The sequence below is a fragment of the Amblyomma americanum genome, chromosome 7 (assembly GCF_052857255.1).
Source record: "Amblyomma americanum isolate KBUSLIRL-KWMA chromosome 7, ASM5285725v1, whole genome shotgun sequence".
NCBI classification, from domain to species: Eukaryota; Metazoa; Arthropoda; class Arachnida; order Ixodida; family Ixodidae; genus Amblyomma; species Amblyomma americanum.
Window position 1 is genome coordinate 3590514 of NC_135503.1, and position 14490 is coordinate 3605003.

Below are 14490 nucleotides of genomic sequence, written 5' to 3' on the forward strand. Positions count from 1 at the left end.
CGACAGATTATCAAAAGCTAGGCTTTCATAAGAGGTCTTTCACCTGAAGCACTTCGCAGCAGCTTTCCCCGCAGTCGCGACGTTATTCCGTTCCCGCGGCTGATACCAGCCCAAGGAGAGACGACCGCTTTGCACGCGAAAGCCCGACGAGCACGCGTAAACAAAGCGACGCGAAGACAGGCCTCAGCAGCACTCATTGCCGTATTTCCCGTGAACCTTCGCGCGTCGACAGTTTTACGATAGTGGCTTACACGCCCTTCAGCGAAGCCCGCCAGGAATTAAGAGAAGAAATGCTCGTTGCAGTACAAAGATGCCTTCTGCGGCATATATTAATGCGAGTGACGCCAGTGACGATAAGAGTTAATGGATATCACCTCCCTAATCTGCTATCCGCTGATGACAGGACCAATCGCAAAGCATGATCCATGATCTAAACAGACAAAGCACAACGGCGGACCTAAAAATTAATTCGCAGAAAACCTAAGTAGCGTTCAACAGTGTCGAAAGGCAACAGCAGTTGACGACAGGTAGCGAGACGCTGAAAGTAGTGAAGAAATACAGCTATTCAGGGAAAGTAGTGCCCGCAGATCCGAATCAAGAGTTAAAAATATATGTGTGTGTGCGCGTGCGTGCGTGCGTGCGTGCGTGTGCGCGTGCGCGCGAGAGAGAGAGAACCGAAACGTCGTAAATTAAATCATGTTATGTTTTTTTCTATTTCTGGTGACTGCATATACAGGGCGTCCCAGCTAACATTAGCCAGAGTTTAAAACTTTTTCTATTTCTGGTGACTGCATGTACAGGGCGTCCCAGCTAACTTTAGCCAGAGTTTAAAACTATATATGCTGCGGCACTTTAAGACGACGCGACCAAATGCGTTTCTGGCTATTGTATGGAGCAACTCACACTATTTTTGCATCGTGCTTAATTGCATAATTAGTTGAAATTAATTAACCAACTTCGCAAGCAATGAAGATAGGCGAAAAAGTTTAATGACAAAGTTGTATAACGGCCCGCGAAACGTTCAATTTAACAGTTTTTAACCACCCATCTATCACTTATCGGCTTTTTTTCGCTCATTGCAAATGTCCGCGAAATGCAAAAAATTCCACGTGACAAGCCCGCTTGCGCGCCGCGATTGCGTTGTTCTCATACGTTCTGTGTAGGAACGAACAGATCATTTAGCGCGGCGTGCTGCTGCTTAAAAAGGTGACAGGGCTGCGACGCAGGCGCCGGCTGTGCGATTTACGCGAGCGCAAGCGATAAGGACTGTGTCTGCTTGTCGCAGCCAGCTGCTGCGTCACTGCCCTGTCACCTTTTAAGCGGAAGCACACCGGGCTGAATGATCTGTTCGTTCCTACACAGAACGTTTGTGAGCACTGCAATCGCGGCGCGCAAGCGGGCATGTCACGTAGTATTTTTTTTTGTGTGTGTTTCGCGGGCATTTGCAATGTGCGAAAAAAAAAAAAGCCGATACGTAATATATGGAAAGTTAGAAACTGTTCAGTTGGACGTTTCGCGGTCTGCTCTACAACTTTTTAATCGGGCTTTTTTCGCCTATCTTCGTTCCTTGCTAAGTTGGTTAATTAATATTGGCTAATGTTACAATTAAGCACAATACAAAAAAAAATAGTGTGACTTACTACATACAATAGCCAACAGCATGCATTTGGTCACGTGGTCTTAGAGTGCCTCAATGTATTTTAAAACCCTGGCTAAAGTTAGCTGGGACACCCTGTATATATATGATACTAATTATGTACACTGATCACATGATACCAAGAAAAGTACAAGTGTTTCTTCACCACATTTTTACTTATATTTTTCCTTCTGTCCACTTATTTCTGCACTCCGTTTCTCGCTCACCTGTTGTGTGTTCAACCTCTATAAAAAGGGAAAACACCACAGAAAACAAGTCACTCTTGAAAAAGATCGGTCCTCCGATCGAAACGTCGAGTGAAATAAAAATGTTTCCTTTAACGAAGCGTATACTGCGCTATATACTCTTTAAGCAGTCAAGCACGTCATGGTCTCGCAATATATAACAGCTGTATCTTACCGGTACTCGCCTATGGGCCTGAAACGTGGAGGCTAAACGAGAAGGGTTGAACTTAATGTGAGGTCCACGCAGCGAGCTATGGAAAGAGAAACGATAAGTGTAACGTCAAGGGACAGGAAGAGGTCAGAGTAGGTGAGGGAACAAACGCAGGTTAATGGCATCCTAGTCAAAATCAGGAGGAAGAAATGGGCTTGGGCAGGACATGTAATGCGAAGGCAAGATAACCGATGGTCCTCAAGAATAACGGACTGAATTCCAAGAGAATGCAAGCGTAGCAGGGGGCGGCAGAAAGCTAGGTGGGCAGATCAGATTAGGAAGCTTAGGAAGGGAATGAGGTGGCACAGTACCGGTTTAATGTGACAGCTATGGTAGAAGCCTTTTCCCTGACGTAGTAGGACGCAGTTAGACGGCTGCTGCGGATGCATGATTACTACGATTATGATTTATCACGTTTAAACGATAAACACGGCCTCCCTGCCGCTGCTCCGGATGACAGGCGACTTCGTTCAGCCACCAGTATACAATCGAAGATGTGCAGCGAAACGAGAGCAACTAAGCATGAGTGCGTCCGGAACCCCTCTGACGTCGCCCAGAATGGCCGAAACCATAAGATGAACTGCGGCGTCGAGAGAGCGTGGCGCAGCGCTGCTCCGCGAGGAGTGACGCGTAGCCCCTTTGGCAGCTGCAGTGGAATGCTTCCATTGCGGCAATTCTGGAACCCCCTCCCTCGCTCAAGGTTCAACAGACTGTGCACGATGCATTCCTCTCAGCGGCCGCCACAAAAGACGGCCGTGGTGCACCGTCGCTGCAGCCCAAGCGACGGCTGCACCCCGCGGATTTCTCATCCTCGACTAACTGTGCGCTGGTCAATCGCCACAGTTGCTACAACCCAAGGCGTCAGCCAATCACGAGCCACGTTCACGCGCAGCTGACGCGATCCCTGCCACTTTCTGCGATGCAGACCCATTGTAAGTGCAGCGGTGGTAAGATGTACATGACATCGTGCTCACCGATTTGGAGCAGGCTTAGAGCCATTTATGGGCTATTTCGGACCACTTCTGGAGCAGGCTGACGGCATTACATGCGACTGAGCTCTTTTTTTTTATTCGCAACTAAATAGTTCAAAAACTGCATGAACTTTTGTATCTCGTTGTCCAAAATTACTTAGAAAGAGCGCGATGGTTCTAAAGAATTTTGCTCGAGTTCATGAAAGAAAGATAGACAAATGGCAGCTGATACAAACAGTAGTTGAACTAGGTTAGCCGCTATTAATTTCAGTTGAGAATAACAAGAAAGCACATGATGGGGACAGAGTTTGATGTGCATTGAACAAAGCCATTGAACTTCGCACTAAAAACACCCCATAAATTACTGACAGTATTGGTAAACCATTTGCCGAGGCATTTGAATGGTTTATTACTGAATGTATAAGAGTAAACATAAGTTCAAAATGATTCACGGGTGGTAATTCGCTTGCAGCAAATGTAGTGACTAGTAGCAAGGTGGACTAGAACTATAGCTACTACCATACAAAGCACAAAGACCTTGCCGCTAATCATTAAAAACATGAATAGAGCCGCGTGAGGGCGTTCGCACACAAACATCACTTTAACGAAGATTCAGTTGGTTTTAATAGACTGAAGAGCTCACTCAACTGTTTCGATTCGTTCCAGCACACAGGGAAGCTTAGAGTTTAGAAAATATTGCCACTCTCTGCCTTGCACATCATGTCCCTGGCGGCCAGACCTTTGACTATAAGCTCTTGTGCACTTGTAAGTAAAGCTTTGAGAGACGACAGTCGGTGCACTACGAGTGAAGCAAACTGTCGTGAATAAAGTATTTTGATAGTATTCCTCCGTTGAAGTCGAAGAGTAATCAGCCCGATTATTCTGCGCGCCGACTACTCGCGGCATTTCACAGTTTTCGCCAGAATCAGCCGCTGTCTTGGGACATACTGGAAAAAGTTTTGTGAAACTCCGCCTCGCAATTAACTGCTATTCCTTCCAGCTTAATGAAAGCGAGATCTAGGTAGTCTAAAGCGACCTTCATGTCAACAGAGTGCTCTGCAAGCACTCGGCCAAATGATGTGTTAAGCTTAAGAAAGTGTCAGTAAGACATAAGAGCAAGTTGAAAGAGCATACTCGATGGTGGAGAGCAGACGCGGTGGAAGCGCTCGCGGATGCTTCCATGAGCTTTTCCCTACTATTTTGGGCAATGCTTCACTGAACAGTGAGACCGCCTGGAGGCGTTGGACCCACCTCTTTTCACAACACCGCTGTAAGCGGCAGAAGGATATCGCGGCGTTCTGAAGGTGCCTCTTCAGGACTGCAGCTTTTTTAGGCGATCCCCTGAAGAAACCGCGAAATTCCTTGATTGCGCCGAAGACACGTTGAATGTCTAACATCCGGGGCGCCGCTCAGGCAGCGACTGAGGGAGGCGATTAGCAGTGCGTGTACAATGCAGTTGGAAAATCCTTGCGAATGATCGCCTGCACTCCACGGAATGCTCCTCTCGCCACCGCCGCGCAGTCGCAGCCTCGGCCTTTTATGCCTCTCAGCTGCATAACAAGCTCACTTTTCAGCCTATGAGCTAAGCCAGAACTTCTTCCACAGCTACAAAGGACAAGAAATTCTCTTGAGTGCACAGAGTGTTGGGGTCAACGTATCGCATGCACAATGAAAATTGTTCTGTTTGAGTTACGTCTGATGTTTCGTCTGCTAGCATGGAAAAAAACTTTGCTTTGTTAAACTCTCTGACTATTTTATCGTGGATTAGCTTTCCAATAATGGAAATGGTCTCATTTTGTGCATGTGGACTTGAGTAGATCGCTTTGTTTCTAGCTGCTCCAAAGTGATCAGACAACACGGTGTCCCCTCCATTTGCTAAGCAGCATAGAAGCGCCCTGAAGTTGCCGTCGTTTTTCATTGGCTCTTTAAGGGTACCCTTGTCGCCCCCGAGAGCGAGCTCTCGTCTTTCGAACAGCACGATATACATAGTCTCGACGAATGGACACAGATTCGCCTTGCTGTCCTAGCTCACACATGTCCTTTACTATACTAGATGACACTATCCACTTTACCCCTCATCACACCAAGGAAGATTTGCGCTTCAATAGCAGCCCTCTTGTCGTAACCTGTCCCCGAATTGTTTTCGAAATTTTCAATCGCATGTTTCCATTTTCTAATGGAGTGGTCACGAGTCTTTTGCACGCTTGCTGAGCACCTGTACCAGCTTCAGTTTTAGCGCGAAAAACCACGCAAGTTTCACAAAATTCCCCCTTTTGAACATAAATAAACATGCCACTTATATCGTTGAAGCCAGTAGGACTGAAACTTGCGTCTTTTTGACATCTTTAGACATCGAGAACTCAAAGTCGCAGCCAGAAGACGGCGTCAAGCAGACTTCGGAGTATGCCCGCTCTTCGACATGACCAGGAGCGTCTGTGGATTTAACATTCAGTCCAAAGTCATATATTCACTAACTGGGGTGGCAGTTTTTTCTGCCTCTTCGGCGCTTGATGCGATCTCTCGGAATCGCTGCCTGTCACTGCTACTTTTCCTCTGAAGAAGTAGAAGCTCACGGCGAGCTAGGCCGTGCCTCCCAGTAAAAAAAAAAAAAAATGTGTTCAAAATTAGCCCCAATATATCTTGCACCGTTTAGTGCATGTAGGCATCGTTTAAAGGCTTTTTTGGGCTGCGATGCTCATGCATGGATCACCCAATAAGTGTTCATGGCCTGACCGCTGATCGCCACAAGACAGCCGCATGTGATTATCTTAGAATACAGTGTACCAGTTTTCTGGACACGTAAATTGTGCCTTTTTATACAGGTTAGAGCATTTCAGATGATATCATGCAAAGAATAGATTATCAGTATTTTCGATTTACCAAGTAATATTGTGTCACGGCTTGATGATCCGTAATAACGGATCTGCAAAACATCGAAGCTGAAAAACTTGATCTCGAGAGCTGGACTCCTGCACTTACGGGCGCTACTGTTGCTGCCAACTTTGGGAAATAGCGAAAATTTACGGCGAGAAGTTGCCTTAAGATCTATAGAGGGAATTTTTAATTACTTCACCACATAAAAACCTCACGCATGTGCGCTGTCTTCGGTGTTGCACGGAAGAAAAATAAATGGCCGAATACGTAGAAAATGCTTCAGATTGAAGCTTCGGCTGTATATCTTGAGATGCGCTAAGCTATGACGCCCATTAGAAGGGGGCGGGATGCTATAAGTTAGGTTTATTATTAAATTAATATTATGATCCGCATAAAAAACAACTGCTCGCGTTTGAAAGATGTCCCATAAAATTGCTTTCTTCATAGGTACAAGTTAGGCTGAGGCCTTGTAGAAAAGTCTCAGTAGAGGTGCTGCGTAGTACCATGTAAAATTTTTCAATGCTTTAACTCTGTCATTTGATAATGACCTTCAAAATTACAAAAAAAAAACTTCCTGCATAATAGGTGCGAGAAATTTTAGAAGATGATTATATTTCTGAAATTGCCAAGAACATCTGAGCGCACTCCGCAGCATCAAAATGCCCGAAGTAGACGGTTCTCGCAACTATATCCTTAACGTGTTCTGTCCTCCCGTACCTTATCGTGTCAGTAATCGGCCACGGCTGGCGTGCGACTTCACGCAGGTCAACCTTCCCGCCAACCTCTCCTCCCCAGCTGAAAACCGGCGGCTGGCAAACGCGATCAGTGCAGATGCGGAGTGGATCAGTTGGCCTGCTCTGCAGACACTGAGCGAATAACTCTCGAGGCAGCGCTGTATGCGAATTCCATCATGGAAGCCAAGGGACCGCAGCTTCGGCCGAAGGGTCACTGCTTCGTCACATGTTTCCGCTTACCGTCCCTGAGCGGGGCGCTCTTCTATCGATCCCTCTTCGCACTCCTCCCGAGGAGTGCATATAAGACAGCCGGGCATTAAGCAGCGTCACCCTTAGCCTCCCTGCTTTTTGCTTTCCACTGTCGCCCCTTTTACGTCACGGTTGGTCAGAACGAGATAGGTACGAGCAGCGGGTCGATCTGAATCCAAGCCGAGTTGTACGCGCGCCGGTACGGTACACGTTCGCATACGAACGTTGCCTGATCGCAGAAGTCGCCGCTGCTCGACCTCGGTCGCGCGGGGACCCGCCAAGCACGCTTCGTTAGCGCGCCGCGGCGACCATGGGCAAAGCGCTTCCGCTTGGGCAGGTGCTCCGCAAGTCTGCGTAAAGGGAGCACTCGCGCAGGGATGTGTGCGCTCGACTCGCCCAGCGCGCCTCGCACGTGCGCCGTGCAGCATGGGACAGCAGCTGCGCCCTCGAGATATATGCCGCTAACTCCGCGCCGTGCGAACGGCAGGAAGTTGAGGGGGCTTGCATAGCACATGCCCGGAAGCAGAGAGGCACCCGGTTTCGAACGAACCTTTTGTACCAGCGGACGCGTGATGGCGGAGCGCGAAGCGATAGAGAGAGGCGGGGAACAAACGCGGCGGTGTGTATACGTGGACGAAGGCGTGCGTGCGAAAGATGGCCGGGTCTGTGATAGCGACGTAAAAGTTCATGAAATTTTGAGGCGCTTGAAAAAAACTTGTTTTTTTTTCTTTTTTTCAGAAAAAAAAACGAAAAAAAAAACATTACGCAAAGAGTTGTACAATGAACAACATGTTTATTTCTTGAACATTGAAACGAATATAATTCTTATATTTTTGCACGCCAAAAGTCCCAACCGAGATTTCTGGTTGAACATCTACGCGGAATTTCGCAACAGGACGTTCTGACCGATCGTCATAGACATACCAATCTGAGTCCGTGTCCGACTGATTTCCACCATGCAGACAGGCCCATGCTTCGCTGTGCAGCGGACAAATCCTTCCTGGCATTTAGATTAGTACGCACGTATACAAGTTTTTGCACTCGCTCCCCTGTGAGGCTGTTGCGCAGTTTAGTGCGCACATTACCAAACTCAGACCAGTTCCGTTCACATGCCGCAGAAGATGGGGGAATGTGGAGTACGCGACAGGCGAGGGGGTTCAAGGGTTGACTGGAGCAGAGTCCTTGCCACCATGTGGATGGATCCAAGTGTTTCGCAGAATCCCAAACTCCTTTTCTTGACGAAATTCCCTTGCAGGCTCTGTATTCTGCGACGTTAGAGAGTAGTTTCCGGACGTCCAGCGATCGGTGCACTGCCTGGCCGGAAATCCAGTCGAACGTGACTGCAACCTGCGCGCCACCTGGGCTTTTGCCGCCATACCTTGGGTCTGGGAGGTTGGCAGTGATGTGGGTGGGTCGTACACAGAACTCCTCACTCTCGTTGATCACGTGCATTACTTGAGCCCTTTCTTCCTGCGTCAATGCGCTAGTTCCCAGCCACGCCACGACTTGCGTTTTAATAGACTGGAACACTTTGTACACGTCCGACAACAAGGCCTTGTCAGATTCAAGCGTAGTAATCGCCGAGGAGACTGGTGTCACCAGATCTAAGCAGCATCGCAATTGCATCCAAAACACGTCCTCGTCCAAGACTGCCTGCCGTATCCATTTGTTCACCCCGAGTTCTCCCATGATTACAGTCCGCTGCAGTGCCTCCTTGTTGTTGAGAAGGCTTTGTATTGACAGGGTGAAGCCACCCCATCTTGTCTTGCTAGGCAGTTTGAGTGTTGTGAAATTGCCTTTCCCGCACCTTGACTCCTGCTTTTGTTGGAGCGTAGCAGCAACTACGCGAGTGTTTTTCACATATCCGATTATTTTTCTGGACGTTTCGTGGACCTCTTACAATACATTTAGGCGCATGAGGTCGTTGAGGAGCAGGTTCAGCCCATGTGCTGAGCAACTAATGGTTGCAATGTGCGGAAATTTGTAAACAACTTTATTGCATGCTGCCTGCATATTGCTCGCATTATCAGAAACCAGGGCAATTACTTTGCGTGAGCAGGATGTGTTGCTGGGCTTGTTGGTTTGACAGTCTGAACATTGTAGCGCTGGCAGACGACAGACGAAGGAAAGACGAGACACGCAGTGCGCTGAGCTAACAACTTCAATATCAAAGGAAGGCGATCGGCACGTTTTTGTACAGTGACTCAAGACAGCAGTGATTACAGGGCGCATGCGCAATTCAAAGCCAAAAAACACAAGCAAGAAAGCAGGGGCAGTGCGCAGGCGCATTTTTTGAATCCACACCATGCAGAACCAAAAGACATATGGGTGCCCGACCCACTCCGGTTGTCCAAACATCAGGCACACCCCCATTCAAACCGAAATCAAGACGTGGCAGCGAAGGGGACAGGGGGCGGTGGAAGGGGCGCAATAAGAACTCTTGGCAAAAAAAAAAAAAAGAACTATCTACACACACCGGCAGCCCTGTGCGGCCGGCGATGACAGGGATAAAAAGAACAAAGAAAAGCAAAAGGTAAAAAAAAAACGCGAAACAGACATTAAAATCGCGGTAAACGGCGTGAAGACATGCATACTGAGAATGGGATGAAAGGGTGGTTGGAATGCGAAAACAATTAACAGCCTAAAAGCGAGCGATGAAAGCCAACGAAGAACACGGCCTAAAAAGATGTTGTGCTAGCCAACAAAGAACACGGCCTAAAAGAGGATGAGGGCTAACCATAAAATCGACCTAAAAGAGCAAAGCTAAGAGAGGGATGAAAACTAGAAGAAAGGAATGGAAGTGGCGTCCCTAAAGATATTTAAAGAGTAGTGGCGAAAACAATCGGCTGTGAAAAGGAGCCGCGTAGGGAACCACGGCACCAAGAAATTAAAGGGAATCGGAGAGAAGCTCAAACTCTCTTTCCCAACAGGGCTATTGAGGGTGTACTGACGCAGACGTCTTGTTGCTTGTTAATGAAACCGGCCTCAATTATCTCCCGAGTGAGTTGGTTGCTGCTCTTTGCCAGAATTTTTGTTGCCTTATACATCGGAGGGCGACAAGGACTGCAGTCACGAACGTGGATGGCTAAGTTGCTGGACTTACAGCTGTGTTCGAGCAGTCTTTTATTAATGCATCGACCTGTCTAGCCGATGTATTCCCTGACGCAAGATAAACGGATGGAGTAAACAACTCCTGTGCAGCAACCTACGAAAGGATCACGATGCCGAACTGTGCATTCGCGAACTTTATGCATGTCTTCACGCCATTTACCGCGATTTTAATGTCTGTTTTGCGTTTTTTTTTACCTTTTTGCTTTTTTATTCTTTTTATCTCTGTCATCGCCGGCCGCACAGGGCTGCCGGTGTGTGTAGATAGTTCTTTTTTTTTTTTTTGCCAAGAGTTCTTATTGCGCCCCTTCCACCGCCCCCTCTCCCCTTCGCTGCCACGTCTTGATTTCGGTTTGAATGGGGGTGTGCCTGATGTTTGGACAACCGGGGTGGGTCGGGCACCCATATGTCTTTTGGTTCTGCATGGTGTGGATTCAAAAAATGCGCCTGCGCACTGCCCCTGCTTTCTTGCTTGTGTTTTTTTGCTTTGAATTGCGCATGCGCCCTGTAATCACTGCTGTCTTGAGTCACTGTACAAAAACGTGCGGATCGCCTTCCTTTGATATTGAAGTTGTTACTTCAGCGCACTGCGTGTCTCGTCTTTCCTTCGTCTGTCGTCTGCCAGCGCTACAATGTTCATAATTTGCCTGGTTGCAGAGACTCACTGACATTACAGATCCCGCTGCTGATGTAGGCCGCGATTTGCCGATGCGTGCCTGCTTCAACCGATTTGTAAACCACAGGCTGCGGTGTTGCGATGACGAAGTTCACAATTTACTCGGTGCGAATGTTGGTCCACCCATCTGTGAGCACGGTAAGGCACGTCGAGTTGGTAAGAGCCTCTTCTACGGGAGTTTTTGCTCGCTGATACTCAGCGTCAAACGGGGGGCCGCTCAAAAGGTACCGGCTAGGCGGTGTGTATGAAGGCCGAAGCATCTTCAAAGTAGCGAGCCAGTGCTCATTTTCCGATAGAGAGAACGGCGTGTTGTATACACAGCCCTGGCCAAGGTTTCATAAATTGTTTGTTGCATTTGAGGCGTGATTCTGTCGACGAAAGAGGAGACGCTAGCGGAATTTTTCATCGAAGAAGGTTCCAGCGAGAAATATACTTCAACAGGGTGAGTTGTTGGGCTAGTTGGTGTTCGGATTTTACAGGCATATTTTTAGCGCAAAGGACGGGACGAGATACAGACAAGACGAGCACGGGCGCTACTGACAACTGCTTTATTGAAGAAAGATCGAGGCATATAAATACATATCTGGCCTGCGCCAGCGCTACCTAACAAGGAACTTGGAATCACAGCAGATGACGCGATAGGAAATTGATCTCAGCATTATACAAAACGACAGACGTGTCACTAACGCAGTTCTGACCCCCTTTCCTGATAAAGAAAGCTTCCAAAGTTTCACGGGCAGTTTTTTGACAACTTCTGCCAAGGATTGAAGCACTCCGGAACCGTGGCTCACACTTGGTGCAAGCAATGCAGTGGGCAACTAAATTGGTGCGTTCCTTATTGTAGATATCTTTAGCATGCTCCCGGAGTCGATCGTTTACGCAGCGCCCTGTCTGGCCGATGTACACCTTGCCACATGACAGGGGAATCCTGTACACGACGTTCATAGCGCACTGCACAAACCGTTTTTCGTGGTTCTTATGACAGCCCCTTTTTTTGTCTTCGCAAGTAATGCGGCGGCTCAGCTGAGCAAGTTTCTTAGGGGCTGAAAAAACCATAGGCACGTCAAACCTATTAGCCACCTTTTTCAGGTTGTGGGATACCTTGTGCAGGTACGGTACCACTTCCGGCTTTTGCTGACCATCCATAGTCTTTGCTGCAGATGTGCGCTTACCAGGATTCATTTTCTTGAGGAGCGTTTCCGCGACTGCCATCACGACCGACCCAGGGAAGCCGGCTGAAAACAGCCTACCCAATTGATGCTCAAAACTTGCCTGCATCTCATGGACACACGACTTTCTTAGCGCCAAATCCAAGCAGAGAGTTGCTATGCCTCTCTTTACTATTTTCGAGTGAGAGGAGTCGTACGGCAAGAGCTCTTTTTGTGCTCGGGGAGAATACGCCCAGCAGACGTGCTTTTCCCTGAACATAAGCCTCAAGTCTAAAAACTGAAGAATCCCTTCGACTCCTCTCATTCGAAAATAGTAAAGAGAGGCATAGCAACTCTCTGCTTGGATTTGGCGCTAAGGAAGTCGTGTGTCCATGAGATGCAGGCAAGTTTTGAGCATCAATTGGGTAGGCTGTTTTCAGCCGGCTTCCCTGGGTCGGTCGTGATGGCAGTCGCGGAAACGCTCCTCAAGAAAATGAATCCTGGTAAGCGCACATCTGCAGCAAAGACTATGGATGGTCAGCAAAAGCCGGAAGTGGTACCGTACCTGCACAAGGTATCCCACAACCTGAAAAAGGTGGCTAATAGGTTTGACGTGCCTATGGTTTTTTCAGCCCCTAAGAAACTTGCTCAGCTGAGCCGCCGCATTACTTGCGAAGACAAAAAAAGGGGCTGTCATAAGAACCACGAAAAACGGTTTGTGCAGTGCGCTATGAACGTCGTGTACAGGATTCCCCTGTCATGTGGCAAGGTGTACATCGGCCAGACAGGGCGCTGCGTAAACGATCGACTCCGGGAGCATGCTAAAGATATCTACAATAAGGAACGCACCAATTTAGTTGCCCACTGCATTGCTTGCACCAAGTGTGAGCCACGGTTCCGGAGTGCTTCAATCCTTGGCAGAAGTTGTCAAAAAACTGCCCGTGAAACTTTGGAAGCTTTCTTTATCAGGAAAGGGGTTCAGAACTGCGTTAGTGACACGTCTGTCGTTTTGTATAATGCTGAGATCAATTTCCTATCGCGTCATCTGCTGTGATTCCAAGTTCCTTGTTAGGTAGCGCTGGCGCAGGCCAGATATGTATTTATATGCCTCGATCTTTCTTCAATAAAGCAGTTGTCAGTAGCGCCCGTGCTCGTCTTGTCTGTATCTCGTCCCGTCCTTTGCGCTAAAAATATGCCTGTAAAATTCCAGCGAGACACTGGAGCTCTGGTACTCACTTGACGAGACCGCCGAGGAACTTCAGTTGGCTTGTTTTGGGCTGCGACGGCATACACCTCCTTCACCTTTTGAGGGAACTTTTTGTAGGGCACAAGAGATTTTTAGCGAGACGTGTAGCGACAAGGAAGCCATGTGACGCGTCACGGTATTTGCAAAACGCTTGCAGCTTTTTGCCTGCAGTAAGCGAGTGTCATGCATTAAAATGTTTCCACGCCTGCGATCGCGGACGAACCATAGCGAAACTTGCAATACAGTCACGCCACGACGAAGTACAGACGGTGGAGACCAATAGTCGAAGTTATAACGTTTCGGGTATGTCGAAGCGTGAAGAAACACGACACGCCATTTGAAAACGGCAATGGCGATCCTACGCCGGTTCGGTCGCGGCCCTCCAGAGAAACTAGAACTCGAGAGACTCGTTTTCGCCGCCAGTTCTGGTTTCGGTAAAGCGCCCCGATGCCGGGTTGCAAGAAAAATAAATCCGTTGGGAACTTTTCGTTTTTTTCATGGTCACTCTGATTGAAAAAAAAAACGAAAAAAGCTTGTTTTTTTTAAACCAAATTTTCAGTGTTTTTTTCGCCCCTTCACATCTCTAGTCTGTCAGAGCGACTCGGTCGACACCGAAGAAGCCAGTGGCAGCAGAGGCGGAGTGGCGAGGTCGGAAGGTTTACACTATGTCGGGCGAGCTAGGGCACGAGTACCGCGAGAGGGAATTCCATTCTCCAGAGGTGGGCTCAATTTCTATAACGGCGAGGATAACGGAAACTTGGTTAAATGCCCGCTGGAAGCGCGGTTCACATGCACGTGAGACTTTCAGGCAATGCCTCTGCTCTTCGCTCGCGTCACTGTCGATCTCGTCCTCCTGCCGGTCGTGTTCTCAGCTGCCGAGCTAACAGCACAGCTGACTCCCCTGTCGGGTACCGAGGCAGGCCGCGCTCTACTCTGTCAGCTAGGCATCGCCCCCATCACCCATCCTACCGAGGAGGTTCCCCTACCTCCAGGCCTACGCTCCCATCTCATCATCCTTCCAATCCCTAAGAACGTGCACCCCGAGCACGACGGAGAACGCAGGACAGCCCGCGCCTAAGCTGTACAGCAACAGTTCCGAGGTAGCGCACGTGGAAGCAGCAGCGTACTCGTCGGGCTCCCGCATGGTTCTCGCCGTCGCTAAATATCAGGCCCGACTAATCGCATCAGGATGCGTCACCACAGACTCATCGGAAATTGCAGAGGAAGCGGCTATTGCACTCGCTCTCATCTCCACCTTTGAAACCAAAATTATCTCCGACTCAAAATCCGCCCTATCCAATTTCGCCAAAGGCCTGATATCGCGCACTGCGGCTCGGCTTCTACGCTTCTGGCACCTCACCCACCCGTAACTCTTATATGGACCCCCGCACA

The 14490-nt window shown here is 48.6% G+C and overlaps 2 long non-coding RNA genes across 2 annotated transcripts in view; both read right to left on the reverse strand.

The window, feature by feature from the left end:
• Positions 1–4504, reverse strand: part of LOC144098277 (uncharacterized) — a 156809-nt gene extending 152305 nt beyond the window's left edge. Inside the window, exon 1 of the long non-coding RNA XR_013307158.1 lies at positions 4315–4504. This is a non-coding gene — a long non-coding RNA (uncharacterized LOC144098277). The remainder of the gene's footprint in view (positions 1–4314) is intronic.
• LOC144098283 (uncharacterized) overlaps positions 1–14490 on the reverse strand; it is an 854931-nt gene that overhangs the window by 824469 nt on the left and 15972 nt on the right. The window lies entirely within an intron of this gene.